This window comes from Loxodonta africana, chromosome 1, assembly GCF_030014295.1.
Source record: "Loxodonta africana isolate mLoxAfr1 chromosome 1, mLoxAfr1.hap2, whole genome shotgun sequence".
In the NCBI taxonomy this organism is placed as follows: domain Eukaryota; kingdom Metazoa; phylum Chordata; class Mammalia; order Proboscidea; family Elephantidae; genus Loxodonta; species Loxodonta africana.
In genome coordinates, this window is record NC_087342.1 from 205,175,969 (window position 1) to 205,192,222 (window position 16,254).

Sequence of the window (16,254 nt, forward strand, 5' to 3'; positions counted from 1 at the left end):
AGTTTGGGTAGCATTCACATGTGAATCAATCTGTTGGGGTCTTTGAAGTGACTTTGATTAAGAGTGTGGCCCAATAGTAGTGAAATGGGCGGGGCCATCAAAAGAATTGGCAGTTCCAATATGGACACTCAGCCGCTACACCACATCCCGAGAGAGCCCCAGGTAACAGCCCTATACTCAGAGTGCTGTCTCAAACAACCAAACCAGAAACTCACTACGGTAGAGATTTGCATGGAAATGGGTCTTGCTGGAAGTAAAGAAAATATGCCTTAAGACTTCATGTTCCTAAGGGTCAGAAGTAAATTAACTCACAATTCATTAGAATCTTTTTCAGTGTTCTTTAATGAGTAGAAAGAAAGCTTTCCTTTTAAATAGCAAGCACTTTATATATTTCCAGTAGACACAATGTATTTGTTTTTGAATAAAAGCAAAAAAATCAATAATGTCAAAAATTCCAGAAACTACATAAAATCAAATGCAGTCCATTAAACTCTTCTTGACCGTATTAAAAATGTTAAAATGAATGAATATTTAAATTTGGTAAGCTTACAAGAATGCAACGTATTTTTAGAATAAAAGAAAAAATGACTTCTTGAAAAACTATAATTTCTACCTACCTTCACTACATCAGAAGAATTTTAAAAATAATTTAAGAATTTCTTTCCTTTGCTTTTTTCCCCCCAATTCAAAGTCATTGTAAAATTTGCATCCATTTCTTTCATTTTCCTAATTTAACTTAATTTTCTCTTCCCTTAAAAATATGCTTCACCGCCTGCTGCTACATACTGTGGAATTAGCTTTTTATTTTCAGACAAATGTAGATTAATCTTAGAAGTCAAACAAACAAAAATAGTTGAGACCAGCAGTATAGTTGGCATAATGGAAAAAACACAGGCTTTGGGGGTCAGGCAGAAATCAGTAAGGAAATGGCCTGGCCAGTCACCCCACCTTTCAGAGCCTCAGTTTAACCATGTGAAAAATGGGAATGTAATACTTCTTCCTAAGTTGCTGTGAATATTAGATATAAAGAATGTGAACCATGAACTATCAGTTTGATGTTCAAAACCGGCAATTATTAGTATTGTCTTTGGCCTATTTTCTGATTTTCACCAAATCTGCTGCTGGTTTCAATTTTCATGAGATATGAACCACAAATACATATATACACAACTCATTCTTAAATTCGTTTCTTTAAGAGCTGATCATTCACACTATTAATAACGATGATGAATAGGTTCTAGAACGATAATTTAAAATGGTTATGAAAACCAGGACTATGTAATTACTGGTTTAATGTATAATGAGGACATACATATCCCATTGTAACACGAATATTCGAATTGTAGGAACAGGGACTCTGCCTAGCATAGGAAATCACAGTCACTTTCTCTGGGCTGCAGATATCTGAAATTCATCATACTCTCCAGTCCTACTGACTACTCTGCCTGTGCCATTTCTGGCTGAGACCCTGGTCCTTTTAATCTGCGACCAAAAAGGAACAAATGCTGTAGGTCTCAGCCAATTTTATCCTCTACAAAACTGAAAGAGCTTCTACATTGTAAGAAAAGGGATTATTTCATAATCTTTAGGAGACCCTGAGGGCCCCAAAGGAATATTACCACAAATAAATATACATTTGCTAAGAAAGTCATATTTATGTAGTAAGCCACTTACCATCCAAATGCCAAGACTTGTCTTTCTGAGTCTAGTGAGGTGGGACCTAGCAGAGGAGGTGGCTCAGGTCTCTCTGTTCAAGCAGTGTGATTGAACTCTGGATTAAAAGGTTAGAAGGAGCCCTAATGGCGTAATGGTTACATAAGCACTCAGCTGCTAACCAAAATGTTGGAGGGTCGAACCTACCGAGCAGCTCTGCAGGAGAAAACCTGGCCTTCTTCTCCTATAAAGATTACAGCCTAGAAAACCTTATGGGGCAGTTCTACTCTGTCACATGGGGTTGCAAGGAGGTCAAAATGGACTCCGCGGCACCTAACAAGTTGCATGTTTAAGAATGTGGAAATGGGTAACACACTAGGCTTCTAAGAAGTTTGAGTCCACCCAGAGGCAACTTGGAAGAAAGGCCTGGTGATTGACATTGAAAACTCTATGGAGCACAATTCTGCTCTGACACACAGGTGGTTGCCAGGAGTTGGAGTCAACTCGGCGGTTTACACTGAATCAAGGAAGGGAAAGAAAACTTAGAGAGCTTGAGACTTCTCAGAGAATAACACACAAGTGCCGCTAGAATCACTGTCCTATGTTTCCACTCATCAGTTTGCCCTCATCCAGCCTAGCCAACACATGCCATCAAGTATATGAATGCAGACTATGGCAAAGATACATTATTTTCGATCCTAATGCCACCCTCAAACATGTCCCCCTTCCAAATAAGACATTTCTCTAAGGAATGAAAAACACCTCTGTAATTCACATGACAATCGTGCTAGTAGACCTGATTCATCAAAGATGGGAATAATGCTGTTACCGTCCTTCATCATATCTACATACTTCAACATGTTAGATAGAGCTACATGCTTCCTTTATCCTAGTACTTCTTTTAATGAAGGCAAAATATGGCCAGTTGCCAGTAAAATTTCAGAAGGAAAGGATGAGACAATAAGGGGGAATCATCCTTTTCACACTTTTTTAATGAGATAAGACCCTTCAGGAGACTCTACTCTTGATTTGGCAGAGACTAGAGTGGAGGAAAGGCGTCCTGGTGGCACAGTGGTTAAAGTTCTCAGCCGCTAAGCAAAAAGTCAGCAGTTTGAGCCCACCAGCCAATTTGTGGGAGAAAGATTTGGCAGTTTGCTTTCGTCAAGATTTACAGCCTTGGAAGCCAAATGGGGCAGTTCTACTCTGTCCTATAGGATTGTTATGAGTCGGAATCGATTTGACGACACTGGGTTTGGTTTTTGGCTTAGAGGTGGGAAAGATTCGTGAAAATAGAACATTTAGAAATAAAAGCTAGTGAAGCAAGGATCAGAAGAAAAGAGACCCAAGGGAGTAATCAGTACTCAAGAAGACGAGAAAGGAGAATAAGAAGAGAGAAATTTTTGGAGTGTATAGCCACTGTTGTCATCTCCTAAAGCCAAGAGAACGGGGGAAAGTTTCCATATAAAGGAGAAAAGAAGAGACCATGCCTTTTCCAGGTGGGGCCACATCACAGAGATGACTCGTTCCAGCCATTACTATGAAAAAATACAAAGCTGTGCTTTGCTTACTTGTGTTCATCTGCATCATTAGCTTAGAAAACATTTCTATTAGAGTTTTATTTGGCAATTACAGCTATTATTTATAAGCGGTAACCATTCATACGTAGTGGAAACCTAATTAATGCTTGCTACTACAAAACAGCAAACATTATAATCCCAGTTCTAATGATCCTTGACAATCCTGGCTTTCAGATAGCACTTGAGTTTGAAACGTCTGACTGTGACCTACATTCTCTCAGATTCCATGGCATTTGATCTTTGGTTTAGACGTCTCCTCCCTTTAATATTAAAGCAATCATAGTAATACTCCATTTCGATTTGTATAATATCTTTTAAAGTGATCTCACACACATTATATTTATACTGAAAGATAGATGATATTTTTATTTTATAGGTAAGGAAATTGAAGCACAAAGTAAGTAGCAGGGGAAGGACTCAAAGCCAGGCTTTTTGATTCTATATTTAATATCCCTTCCATCACCTAGTGTACAAATTAAATGCCCTGGACATGACACATGCCTTCCAGAAGTCTACAAAAAGATGCAGTGGTGACTGTTATCAGCATTGGTACTGACGCTGCAGAATCGCACAACACTGCCCCGGCTGTCTTATTAAAAAAGATCTTAAAACTGCTTCAAGAGTTGGGCAGGACACCGTCCTTCAGGGCTGGAATGATGTGACACCACTGATTGACACAAACTCAGCTCAGACCTCAGGATGAGTGGGGGGAGGACAAGCCAAGTCACAATCCAAATTAGTGCGGCCTTTCCTGCAGCAAGAGGAACACAATATGGTCTTTTACTAACCTTTCAATGCCCTGTGTAGCCTGAGCTCTGATGGCACTTGTTAAAGAAGAGCAGGGCGGTGCAGAGCTGACAGCCTGGAACATTGACCAACACGCTGTGACTGACGTGTAAATCACCCTCCAACCAGGGGTCCCAAATCTGGAAAAGGATATGTCATCTTCTGATGTTGCCCATCTTGTATTTGTGTATAGATGGCCCATTCAGGCGCTTTTGTCCATCTTTGCAGACAAATGATATAATGCAGAGATAATATTTTTGTAGGGTATTCCCAAGAGTGACTGTAGTTTTTTTTTTTTTAATTTTTTGTTGTGATAAAACATTGTTAGGTGCTGTCGAGTTGGCTCCGACTCAGGCGACCTTATGTATAACAGAGAAATTGTCACCAAGTCCTGGGCCATCTTCATGATCATTGGTATGTGTGAGTCCATTGCTGTGGCTACTGTGTCACTCCCCCTCATTTTCCCCTACCCTCTAATTTACCAAACATGATGTCCTATTGTAAGAAGCCCTGGTGGCACAGTGGTAAAAGCAATCGACTGCTAGACGAGAGGTTGGCGATTCGATGGTGGAAACCACCAGGTGCTCTGAGGCAGAAGGATGTGGTAGTCTACTTCTGTAGAGATTTATAGCCTCACAAACCCTATGGGGTCGCTTCGAGTCGGAATTGACTTAACAGCAATAGGTTGGGGTGTCCTTTTCCAGCTATTGCTCTTTCCTGATGGCATGTCCAAAGTAAGCAAGCTTCATCATTATTACTTAAAACATAAATAACATAAAATTTACCATTTTTTAGGCGTACAACTTAGTGGCATTAAGTACATTCACAATTTTGTGTAACGATCACCACTATCTATTTCTAGAACATTTTCATCATCCCAAATAGAGACTGTGTGTGTTACTCAATAATTCTCAATTTCCCACTTCCCCCCACCCCTGGTAACCACTATTTTACTGTGTCTCTATGAATTTGCCTGTTTTAGATACTTCATTTGAATGGAATATATGATATTTTCCCTTTGGTGACTGGTTTATTTCACTTAGCATATTTTCAAGGCTCATCCATACAATAGCATTTATCAGAATCTCATTCCTTTTTATGACTAAATAATATTCCATTGCATGTATCCACCACATCTTGTTTATCATTTATCCATTGTTTCCACCTTTGGGCTGTTGTGAGTAGTGCTGCTATGAACACTGGCGTACTAGTATCTGTGAGTCTCTGCTGTCAAGTCTTTTGGGTATATACTCAGGAGTGGAATTGCTGGGTTATATGGTAATTTTATCTTTATCTTTTTGAGGAATCACTGTGACTGAAGTTTTTTGAAACACGTTATCCAGAAAAAAAACTAAAGTTATCCAAAATTTAACCACAATTTTTCTTTTATAAAATGCCACATTTTTCTATACCTAGAGAGTAGGAAAGCAGATAATCTGTCCAGTCAATATATCAAAAGTTTTCAGTAAGTGAGGAATTAGAGCCCAGTTTAGGTCTCAACAGAAATTCCAGCAACTTAGCCTTTACCAATACGCTTATCTCTGCTTGTTACTCTTTTTTTTTTTTTTAAAGAATTTGGCTAGTACTTCTGGTGCCTTCTTTCCTGAGGAGAGATTTCCCTGGCACTGCCAGACTGTCTGAATTTTTGGGTATGACCTTTCCCCTTTCCCCTGCTGTTGGCTTCTGTTTGCCTAGTGGGGTACCACCAACCTCTTTTGTGCCACCTCCTCAGCCCTCCCCCCAGGCCAGCTGTTTACTTGGATTGTGACCTGTTGGCTGTTGTCCTACCCTTCAGACAACATACCCACTTGCCAGACTGAAATTCCTCCCTGCTGCCTTTCTTTGCAGCTGCTGCTCTCGGGGTTCTCTCTCCCCAGAGCCTAGTTCCACATTCCAGGCCTCTCAGTTGGCTTCTTCCTTGTGCACATAATTTGGTCAAGGCATCAGAGCACCCTGAGACATTCAGTCTACCCTTGTAATTTATGAATTACCATCCCTTCTCCTTGTAGGAAGTGAACTGATTGTTACTAGCGAGTGACAGAAGTTAAACTAAAACCCAACCACACTGGATTGGTTCTTGAAAATATTAACAAGGATGAAGTCAAGAGAAATGTCTAAAATGAAACATTTGTCTTTTCATTTGCATTCCTATTTACATGACCAGCCAAGAATTGTCTGTATCAAACACTCTTTAATGTGTGTACAAACTACCTAGATATTTTTTGTTTCGTCAATCTGGAGAGGGGCCTGAGATTCTGCATTTCCAATGGGACCTCATAATGCTGATGCTGTTGGTTTATAGACCACAGTTTGGGTAGCAAGAACCTATATGTTACTTTAAACAGATTGGCAGAATAGAGGATGAAGGGACAGATATGATAAAGGAAATGTAATTCAGATTCTTCTAATAATTTATAACTAGCTGATAAAAATAGAGATTGTACTACTACAAATCCAGTCAGGTTTTAGGATGCTATAAGTTTAGAATCAATACTGTATCAAAAAGGAATTTAGTTTCCTAATTTTTGCTTTCCTTAGTTTCCAAGATATAGATAATTCCTAAAAGTGTAATTCGTGAACAAAGTACTAGGCTGTTTCCTTGAAACTAATTAATTATTTAACCAAATTCAGAATGCAATTGTGAAAGAATAGGAGATATATTGGGACCCACAGTCACTAAAAAAAAAAACAAAACCTGAGTATAGCTTATGGGGCTTTTATCACACCTTTAAGAGACCTTCCCCAAAACTGCTGTTGTCAGCTACAGTGGAGTCGGTGGCGACTCACAGTGACCCTGTGTACAGTAGGATCGGACCCTTGTGATCCACAGGATTTTCATTGGTTTATTTTTCAGAAGTAAATTGCCAGGCCTTTCTTCCTAGTCTCAGTCTAGAAGCTCCACTGAATCTGTTTCGCATCACAGCAACACACAAGTCTTTACTGACAGATGGGTAGTGGCTGTGCTTCAGATACATTGGTTGGGAATCCAGTCTGGGTCTCCTGCACGGGAAGTGAGAATTCTACCGCTGAACCACCACTGCCCCCATCCTTTAAGACTACTCAGGCACGATCAACCTATCCTTGCCTCTGGCCCCACCCCCCAGCTATGGAAGAAGCCACCCTAACAACAGCAAATATTGTTTAGAATATGGAGTACAACTAAATTGAGAAACAACTACCAAAGAAGAATTCCCATTGCTGCTGCTAAAAGCAATGTTTTTGGTTAAAAAAATAGCATCATGTTATATCATTCCTAATACAATATTTAATGTTCAGGTACAGCTGTAGAATGCTCTGGAATTCAGATTGTTCAATAAATATTTCTATGCCAGATCTTTTAACTACGGCCTAGGAATTTAGGGTGAATAAGACAGACATGGTCTTTGCCTTCATTGAGATTTCATCTGAGTTGGTTTGGTTTGGTTTTCTGTCACATATGTCTTCTTATAACTTTGTAATCCCCTCCCCAACAACTAATTTGTCTTTTAAGAAGAAAATTAAATCTTGAACCCTGATCCAAACTTTGAAAAAAAATGTGGGAAATTAGCATGTTTACATCTATTATTACAGCTGGAAAAAGATATTGAATCTTGCATCTATTTGTTTTTTGTATATGTTTATGTGCAAGTATATGACTATGCTTATGGCTCCCGCCCTCGCAGCACCTTGTACTTCTAGTTTTCATGCATTATATTGTTTTGTAATTACTTGTTTATATGTCTGTCTCCTTAACGAGGCTGTAAAGTTTGTTTTTTTTTTTAATAGTACTTTGGATGAAGGTTTCTAGAGCAAACTAGTTTCTCATTAAACAAGTGATACACATATTGTTTTGTGACATTGGTTGCCAAACCATGTCATGTCAACACTCTCCCGTTCTTAACCTTGGGTTCCTCATTACCAGTTTTCCTGTCCCCTCCTGCCTTCTCATCCTTGCCCCTGGGCTGGTGTGCCCATTCATTCTCATTTTGTTTTATGGGCCTAATCTTTGGCTGAAGGGTGAACCTCAGGAGTGACTTCATTCATGAGGTATGAGGGTGTCCAGGGGCCATACTCTCAGGGTTTCTCCAGTTTCTGTCAGACCAGTAAGTTTGGTCTTTGTGTGTGTGTGTGTGTGAGTTTGAATTCTGTTTTTCTGTCTGGGATCCTCTATTGCGATCCCTGCCAGAGCTGTCAATGGTGGTAGCCGAGCACCATCTAGTTGTGCTGGACTCAGTCTGATGGAAGCTGTGGTACTTCTGGTCCGTCAGTCCTTTGGACTACTCTTTCCCTCATGTCTTTGGTTTTCTTCATTCTCCCTTGCTCCACTGGGGTGAGACCAGTGGAGCTTCTTAGTTGGCCTCTCACAAGCTTTTAAGACCGCAGACGCTACTCACCAAAGTAGAACATCGGATATTTTCTTTATAAACTATGTTATGCCAATTGAGCTAGATGTTCCCAAGACCATGGTCCCTATAGAGGCTGTAAAGTTTTTGATGGAACCACTACTATCCATTGAGTTGCCAAACCAGAAACTGGGACCATATGGGTACACTTTCATTAACCACTAAATCATGTTGATTTAATCATGTAAACATCTTTCAAGCCTTTCCTTTTCTGGTCCTCAGAATCTCATTCAGACAATTACAGTAGTCTCTTGCTTGCCTCTGCTTTCAGCCTACCCCTGACCTCCCATCTTATCCTTCTAATCTGACACCCACAATGTCCAGAGAGAACACTCTAAAATGTGAATCATTCTAGTCACTCCTGGCTTCGGCGAGTTCTCATTTATTATCAGGATAAAATCCAAAGCAACATACAGGTTCCACAAACAAATTCATGTGGAAAAGGTTGCATTCTTATACCTCCTTTGAGATTCATGCCGCCCTTTAGTATAATAAACATTCTGAGAAGACCAGCATTAAAGAGACTTCTCTAGTTTTGCTTAACCCAGTAAGTCTCAAATTCATTTAACTATGGAATTTTTTTCCCGTAGTAATTCCTATCAGCATGCCCCCAGGCAGGACTCTCTGGCACATGCTCTAGGGAGTTCACTTCATGCTCTGAAGCCAGCTGGGTTTGAGTGCAAAGCACAGACCTTGCACTGGAAGTCACAGCTGCTGTTCTGAGGGTTGCCTGCACTGATTCTCCTCAGAGTGCCTGCTCTCAGCCCTTGGGCTTGGTTAAACATAGCTGATTCACCTGTAGTTATAGAGCTGCTGGAGACTTTTAAAAATCATTGAGTACAATTCACTGATTTAATGTCTAAAGAAATCAAGGGTCAGAAAAGGAGAGACTTACTCAAGGTGATAGGAATAATAAACTCGAAATGTCGTTGTTGTTGTCGTTAGGTGCCATTGAGTAGGCTCTGACTCATAGCGACCCCATATATAACAGAACAAAACATTGCATAGTCCTGCACCATCTTCACAATAGTAGGTATGTTTGATTGAGCCCATTGTTGCAGTCACTGTCCCTCTATGTTACCAAGCAAGATGGCATCCTCCATAGATTGGTCCCTCTTGATAATATGTCCAAAGTAAGTGAGATAAAGTCTGGCCATCCTTGCTTCTAAGGAGCATTTTGCTGTACTTCTTCCAAAATAGATTTGTTTGGTCTTCTAGCAGTCTGTGGTATATTCAATATTCTTCATCAACACCATGGTTCAAATGCATCAGCTCTCCTCCTGTCTTCCTTTTTCATTGTTCAATAGCCTCATGCATATGAGGCTATTGAAAATACCATGGCTTGGGTCAGGCACACTTTTGTCATCAGAGTGTTGTTTTTGCTTTTTAAGATTTTCAAGAGGTCTTTTGCAGCAGGTTTGCCCAATGCAATAGATTGCTTGATTTCTTGACTGCTGCTTCCATGGGCATTGATTGTGGATCCAAGTAAAATGAAATCCTTAACAAATTCAATATTTTCTTCATTTATCAGCATGCTACTTATTGGTCCAGTCATGAGGATTTTTGTGTTCTTTATAGTGAGGCATAACTCTTACTGAAGGCTGTAGTCTTTGATCTTCATTATTAAGTGCTTTGCTTTCAGCAAGCAAGATTGTGTCACCTGCCTATTGCCCACAGGTCGTTAATGAGTCTTCCACCAATTCTGTTGCCACATTCTTTGCTAAGCATACAGAATGAATGAGTGTGGTGAAAGGATACAGCCCCCTGACACATACCTTTTCCAATTTTAAACTACTCAGTATCTTCTTGTTCTGTGCCAACAACTGCCTCTTGGTCTATGTAAAATTTCCTCATGAGCACAATTAAGTGTTCTGATATTACCATTCTTCAAAACGTTGTCCATAATTTGTTATGATCCACACAGTCAATAAAACACAGGTAAACATCTTTCTGGTATTCTCTGCTTTTGACCTGACCTCCGGTCTTATCCTTCTAATTTGACACCTACCATGTCCAGAGGGAGTTTTCTAAAATGGAAATTACTCATGTCTCTCCCAGCTTCAGCAGATCCTCATTTAATATCAGAATAAAACCCCAAAATCAAAAGAGAACTACACAAAAGTAACTTAGTTTAGAGAAAATAGCAACAATGGCTATCTTGGGGAACAGATGAGGATAATGTAAATAAGAAGAAAATAAATTGAGAAAGCAAAACAAAAACCAAGCAATGACTGTCTAAAGCAGCACTTTCCGATAGAAATATAATGTGAGCAATAATTGGGAATAAGAAGAATTGATGCGGTCTCACTGTGGTATTGGCAAAGAATAATGAATATATCATGAGCTGCCAGAAGAACAAACAAATTGGTCTTAGAAGAAATATAATGAGAAGGCTGCTTAGAAGTGAGGATGGGGAGATTTTTGGCTCTCTTGCTTTGGACAAGTCTCCCAAAACCAAAACACCAAACCTATTGCCATCGAGTGGATTCCAACTCATAGCGACCCTATAGGACAAAGTAGAACTGCCCTATACAGTTTCCAAGGAGTGCCTGGTGGATTTGAACTGCTGAACTTTTGGTTAGCAGCTGTAGCACTTAACCACTACGCCACCAGGGTTTCCGGACATGTCTCCAGGAAAGACCAATAGCTACAAAAGGACATCATGGCTGCTAAAGTAAAAGGTCAGTGAAAAACTAGGGAAACCTCAATGAGATAGATTGACACAATAGCCACAATAATGGGCTCAAAAATACGAACAATCATGAAAATGGTGCAGGACTAACAACGTTCTGATCTGTTGTGTATAAGCTCACCATGATTGGAGCCAACTCAGGGGCAACTAACAACAACACAAATAGAAGCTATATAATGTAATTATAAACTTTCTAGTAGCCAAAAAGAAGCTGATGAAATTAGTTTTAATAATATATTTTATTTAACTCAATAAAAAAAAATTTTTTTATCCAAATTATCATTTCAACATGAAATTGATATAAAAATTAACGTGATATTTTACATTCTTTTTTTATGGTGTGTATTTTTACTATTGTAACTAGCCACATTTCATGTTCTCAGTAGCCATTGTATTAGACAGCACAGAGACAGTTCAGAAAGTTCTATTGGACAGTGCGGATCTAGAGTGGTACCTTTCAGCTGGGAGTGATTTTCTCTTTTAGGGGGTGTTTGTTTGGCACTGTTTGGAGATATTTTTGTTGTCACAATAGAGGAGAGGTATTGCTACTTGTGTCTAGTACGTAGAGGCCAGGGATGCTGCTAAACATATTATAATGCACAGGACAACCTCTCACAACAAAGAGTTGTTGTTGTTAGGTGCCATCAAGTTGGTTCTGACTCATAGTGACCATATGTACAATAGAAAGAAACACTGCCCCGTACTGCACCATCCTCACAATTGTTGTTATGCTTGAGCCCATTGTTGTAGCCACTGTGTCAGTCCATGTCCTTGAGGGTCTTCCTCTTTTCTCAGACCCTCTACTTTACCGAGCATGATGTCCTTCTTCAGAGACTAATCCCTCGTGATCACACATCCAAAGTATGTGAGCCATCGTCTCACCATCCTTGCTTCTAAGGAGCATCCTGGTTGTACTTCTTCCAAGACAGATTTGTTCGTTCTTTTGGCAGTCTGCTGTATATTCAATATTCTCCTCCAACGCCACAATTCAAAGGTGTCAATTCTTCTTCAGTCTTCCTTATTTATCTTTCAGCTTTCACATGCAGATGAGGTGACTGAAAACACCATAGCTTGGGTCAGGCACACCTTAGTCTTCAAGGTGACATCTTTGCCTATCAACACTTTGAAGAGGTCTTTTGCAGCAGATTTGCCCAATGCAATGCGCTATCTCATTTCTTGACTGTTGCTTCTGTGGTTGTTGATTGTGGATCCAAGGAAAATGAAATCCTGGGCAACTTCAATCTTTTCTCCATATATCATGATGTTGTTTATTGGTCCAGTTGTGAGGATTTTTTGTTTTCTTTATGTTGAGGTGTAATCCATACCCAGGGCTATAGCCTTGTCAGTAAGTGCTTCAAATCATCTTCATTTTCAGCAAGCAAAGTTGTGTCATCTGCATAACACAGGTTTTTAATTAGTTTTCCTTCAATCCTGATGCCCCATTCTTCTTCTTATAGTTCAGTTTTTTGGATTATTTGCTCAGCATACAGATTGAATAGGTATGGTGCAAGGATACAACCCTGACTTTAAACCACTTGATATCCCCTTGTTTGCTTTAAACGACTACCTCTTGATCTATGTACAGGGTCCTCAGGAGCATGATTAAGTGTTTTGAATTCCCATTGTTCTCAATGTTATCCATAATTTGCTATCATCCACACAGTCGAATGCCTTTGCATAGTCAATAAAACAAAGAACAAAGAATTATCCCCCCTAAAATGTCAATAGTGCCCAGTAGGGTACCACCTACCTCTTTTGTGCCACCTCCTTACCCCTTCTCTCAAGACAACTGTTTGTTTATATTGTTGCTTGTTGGCTGTTGTTTTACCCTTCAGATACCATACACTCTTTCCAGAATTGATGAGCTAGTGAGAATTTGTTATTTTTTTGTGTGAAGGTTCTCATTCTTTCATATATTCATTCAACAAATATTAATAGAGTTCCAGATATTGCAGGGTACTGTATTAGCACTCTGGATGTAAAGATACATCAAACATTGTCACATATGCTGAAAGCAATAAATGGTTGTACTCTGGGCAAAGGAAGGCATAATCAACTTTCCTTGTGTTTTTATCCACTAGAGGATTAGCATAAGGTCTTGCTAAGGTAAAACCTTTGAAAGCCAGAATCTGTGTAAGGTGAAAACCTGTCAGAGAAGGAAAACTCAAGTATTTTCTACCAATGAAGGTGATAGAAAAGTGGCAAGACTGCACTCTGTCAAAGGCGGTAAACTTGCAAGACTCAGAAAAATAAGGCAATGCCATGAAGTTCCAGCTCTCACAGATTTCTCTGTAGATGAGAAGAAAGAAAAAAATAAAAGAAGAAAATCAAAGAAGTGACACAAAAGCAAAACTAGAGGAATCCGAAGGAAAAAGATTTTTGAAAGATAATAAAGATAAATAATGCACTAAGTTGGGTGCCTGAGAAGGAAATGGAAAAGTGAGACAGAGTGAAATGGAATCCAAGTAAAGCGTGCGGAAAAGCAAGAGTGAGGGTAGGGACATTAGCCATGGCTGTCCATAGTCTAACATCTTAATACCTGTTTGCTCTGTATTTCTCACAGGGGTCTTTCCTAGAGGATCCTCTCTATGGCTACCGCCAACAATGAGTTTGTTTTTTTGTTTTCCTTTGTAGGTAAAAAAGAGCTTATTTTCAGGAATGATGTTAAATTTCTCTACACTGGGGTTGGGAGGCTGGCGGACTGGGGATACACGGGGTCAGTGTCTGGACAGCAATCTGTCACAAAGCGAAGCCTGTCATAGACAGCCCTGGAGATGCAAACAAAGACAGAGGCCATTATTTTCCAGAGAGAGCCTTTTAAGCACCTTGGGGCTGAGTCTCGGCCAGGCCCTGAGTTACCGTGTGGGACCACCTGCCAGGAACTGTGCATCAGGTTGACCTCTCCCAGCCCACTCTGAATAACTTCCGAGAGGTAGCCCCCACATAAGGGCAGGGGCTGCAAGCGGGTGAAGAAAGAGAAGAGATTTATAGCTCTAGAATATCCTTCCCTTTTGAAAATGAAATGGCACATTAGAGGAAAAGGGGCTTGGCTGAAAGGGCCTATCCCCAGGCATGACCAGTTCAATGTTCATAGCCCAGTGTAAAAGCTTCCCTCGAACCAGGCAAGTGTCCAAAGGAAAAGAAAGGATGGGTGCATTTAGTAATGGGCAGCAGAGGCTCCCTCAAGATTCTTCTGGGGCATTTTTTTAAAGTCCTATCCCAAATTATTTTTCCCAGAAGACAGTGTTTTCCTGGAGCCTTAGTGGGGCCATCATCCTCACAGTGGAGCCAGCATCTAGAAACATGTTGTGTTCTACCCCAAAGTCTGTTGAAGTCTGAAAAAAGAACTCTGTGAACCATGAAATAGCCCCTTAAAATAAAGAGAGCTAGGTTTGGTGTCTTTCATGGTCATTTTGATTTTTCCAACCCTGAAAAACTTTAAAGCCCTGATAATTCTTTTAATCACTGGAAAACGTCAGATATTTCTAAAAACTAATGATGACAATAATGACAGAAAAACATCAGATATTTCTAAAAATGATAATGACGGCAATGACAGCCTTCCTGATGTTGGCTTTGCACGCACATGGTGTTATTTTCTCCCAGCACATCTCAGATTTTTAATGACAAATACAAGAGTAAGGCAGTTTCACCATCAGAAAATATCACCTTTTTGGAGGATAGTGTCTTCCTCGGAGTTTTGAGGTACCAAGAGGAGCTCTGGGCAGAGAGACTGAGGTTAAATTTCAGAGTGCCAATACAGACATGTCTGAGGCTATACCAGGCAAATCTGTACACAATGAAAACACAGACAGGGGAGATTTGCACAGCTTTTAGCTTAGGTCAAAAAAACATGTAATTTGTTAAGTAAGAGGGTACTAACACGTGCCACGTCACGCTGGATTTTCTTGAAAAATAAAAAAAAATAACAAAGTTAAACTTTCGGTCAACCTGAAAATATTAGCTTTTTGTGGGGGCAGGGCGGAACGAATGGAACAGCAGCGCATTTTTTTTTGTTGTTTTTCCCCTTTTCCCTTTTTTTTTTTTTCATTGCCCATTTTCCAAGTCTTCTCAGAGAAAATGGTAGGGGACTGAAGCAGACAGGAAATAGGGAAAGGAGAAAAAAAACTGAGAAAATATTTATTAAAGATACAGCACAAGAGAAATAGAAAATGTAAGCCTATATTATGGTGCTCAAAACATTCAGTAGATAGCAATGATTGATAGATGTTGTTTTCTGATAGTGACATTTGAAATCTTTTAATTTAAGGAAGAAAAATAAAAATGAGTCAGAGACAGTGGGATAATATAAAATGCAGACTAAAGCAATGTTTTGCCATTTCTAGCTCTGGAGTAGCAAATACTTTTTAAGAAGTGTAAATTGCACGAGCTTAAAACCCCAAGCCAAACCCATTGCTGTGGAGTTGATTCCAACTCATACATGGGTTTTCATTAGAGAAAATTTTCCTTTTTAAAGCATAAAACAATAATGGGGAGGGAAGAAAAAAGGGCTTGCCCACAGGCACGATAAGGTTAAAGATCAGGGTCCAGTGAGACAGAAGCATTTTTATTAACTAAAACTCAGACAAAAAGCAGGGTATAGAAGACACCACGGGAGTTTTAAGACTGGGTTCCATATCTGCACCTAGTCACCCAATTCTTCGTAAAGACTTTTGGTTGAAAAATTTTCCTTCCTCTTAGTAACTAAAAATCACATCATCAAACTTTTAAATTTCACCCATCCAGTTTTTAATTATTTTGCCTTCTTCTTTATCATTGATTTTGAAAAGTTTGTTGTAACATGAAAGTTCTATTCTTAGAAGCCTTTATGTCCTCTCTTACCTTTAGCCAGCAATCTTGTGCTTTCTAAAATCTGTTTTGAAATGGTGATGATGAAGAGGATGATAATTTTGATGTCTTCTTTCCTGAGGTCAATGGATGCTATTTTAAATCTGAAACAAAGGTTTCATTCTATATCATTAATTCCTTTGACCACAACATCAAAAATTCTATCTGCTTCTCAGGACAGAAAAACTGGTCTAAAAAATTCTCAGTTCTATTGATGCCCTCAGGTTTATATTATATCATTTCCTTTTTAGCTTGCCCAAGGAAATAGTTGGCCTATTAATAATCCTACATTTTTGCCCGAATGAAAGTACAAGGA

General features: G+C 39.5%; 1 long non-coding RNA gene across 13 annotated transcripts in view; it reads left to right on the plus strand.

Annotated features, from left to right (window-relative positions):
- Positions 1 to 16,254, plus strand: part of LOC111752061 (uncharacterized) — a 213,825-nt gene that overhangs the window by 123,723 nt on the left and 73,848 nt on the right. The window contains exon 9 of one of the 13 annotated variants that reach the window (XR_010322998.1): positions 4,345 to 15,083. The exons of the other annotated variants lie outside the window; for them this stretch is intronic. This is a non-coding gene — a long non-coding RNA (uncharacterized LOC111752061). Of the gene's footprint in view, positions 1 to 4,344; positions 15,084 to 16,254 lie in introns of those variants that run through there. 13 annotated transcript variants of the gene reach the window in all.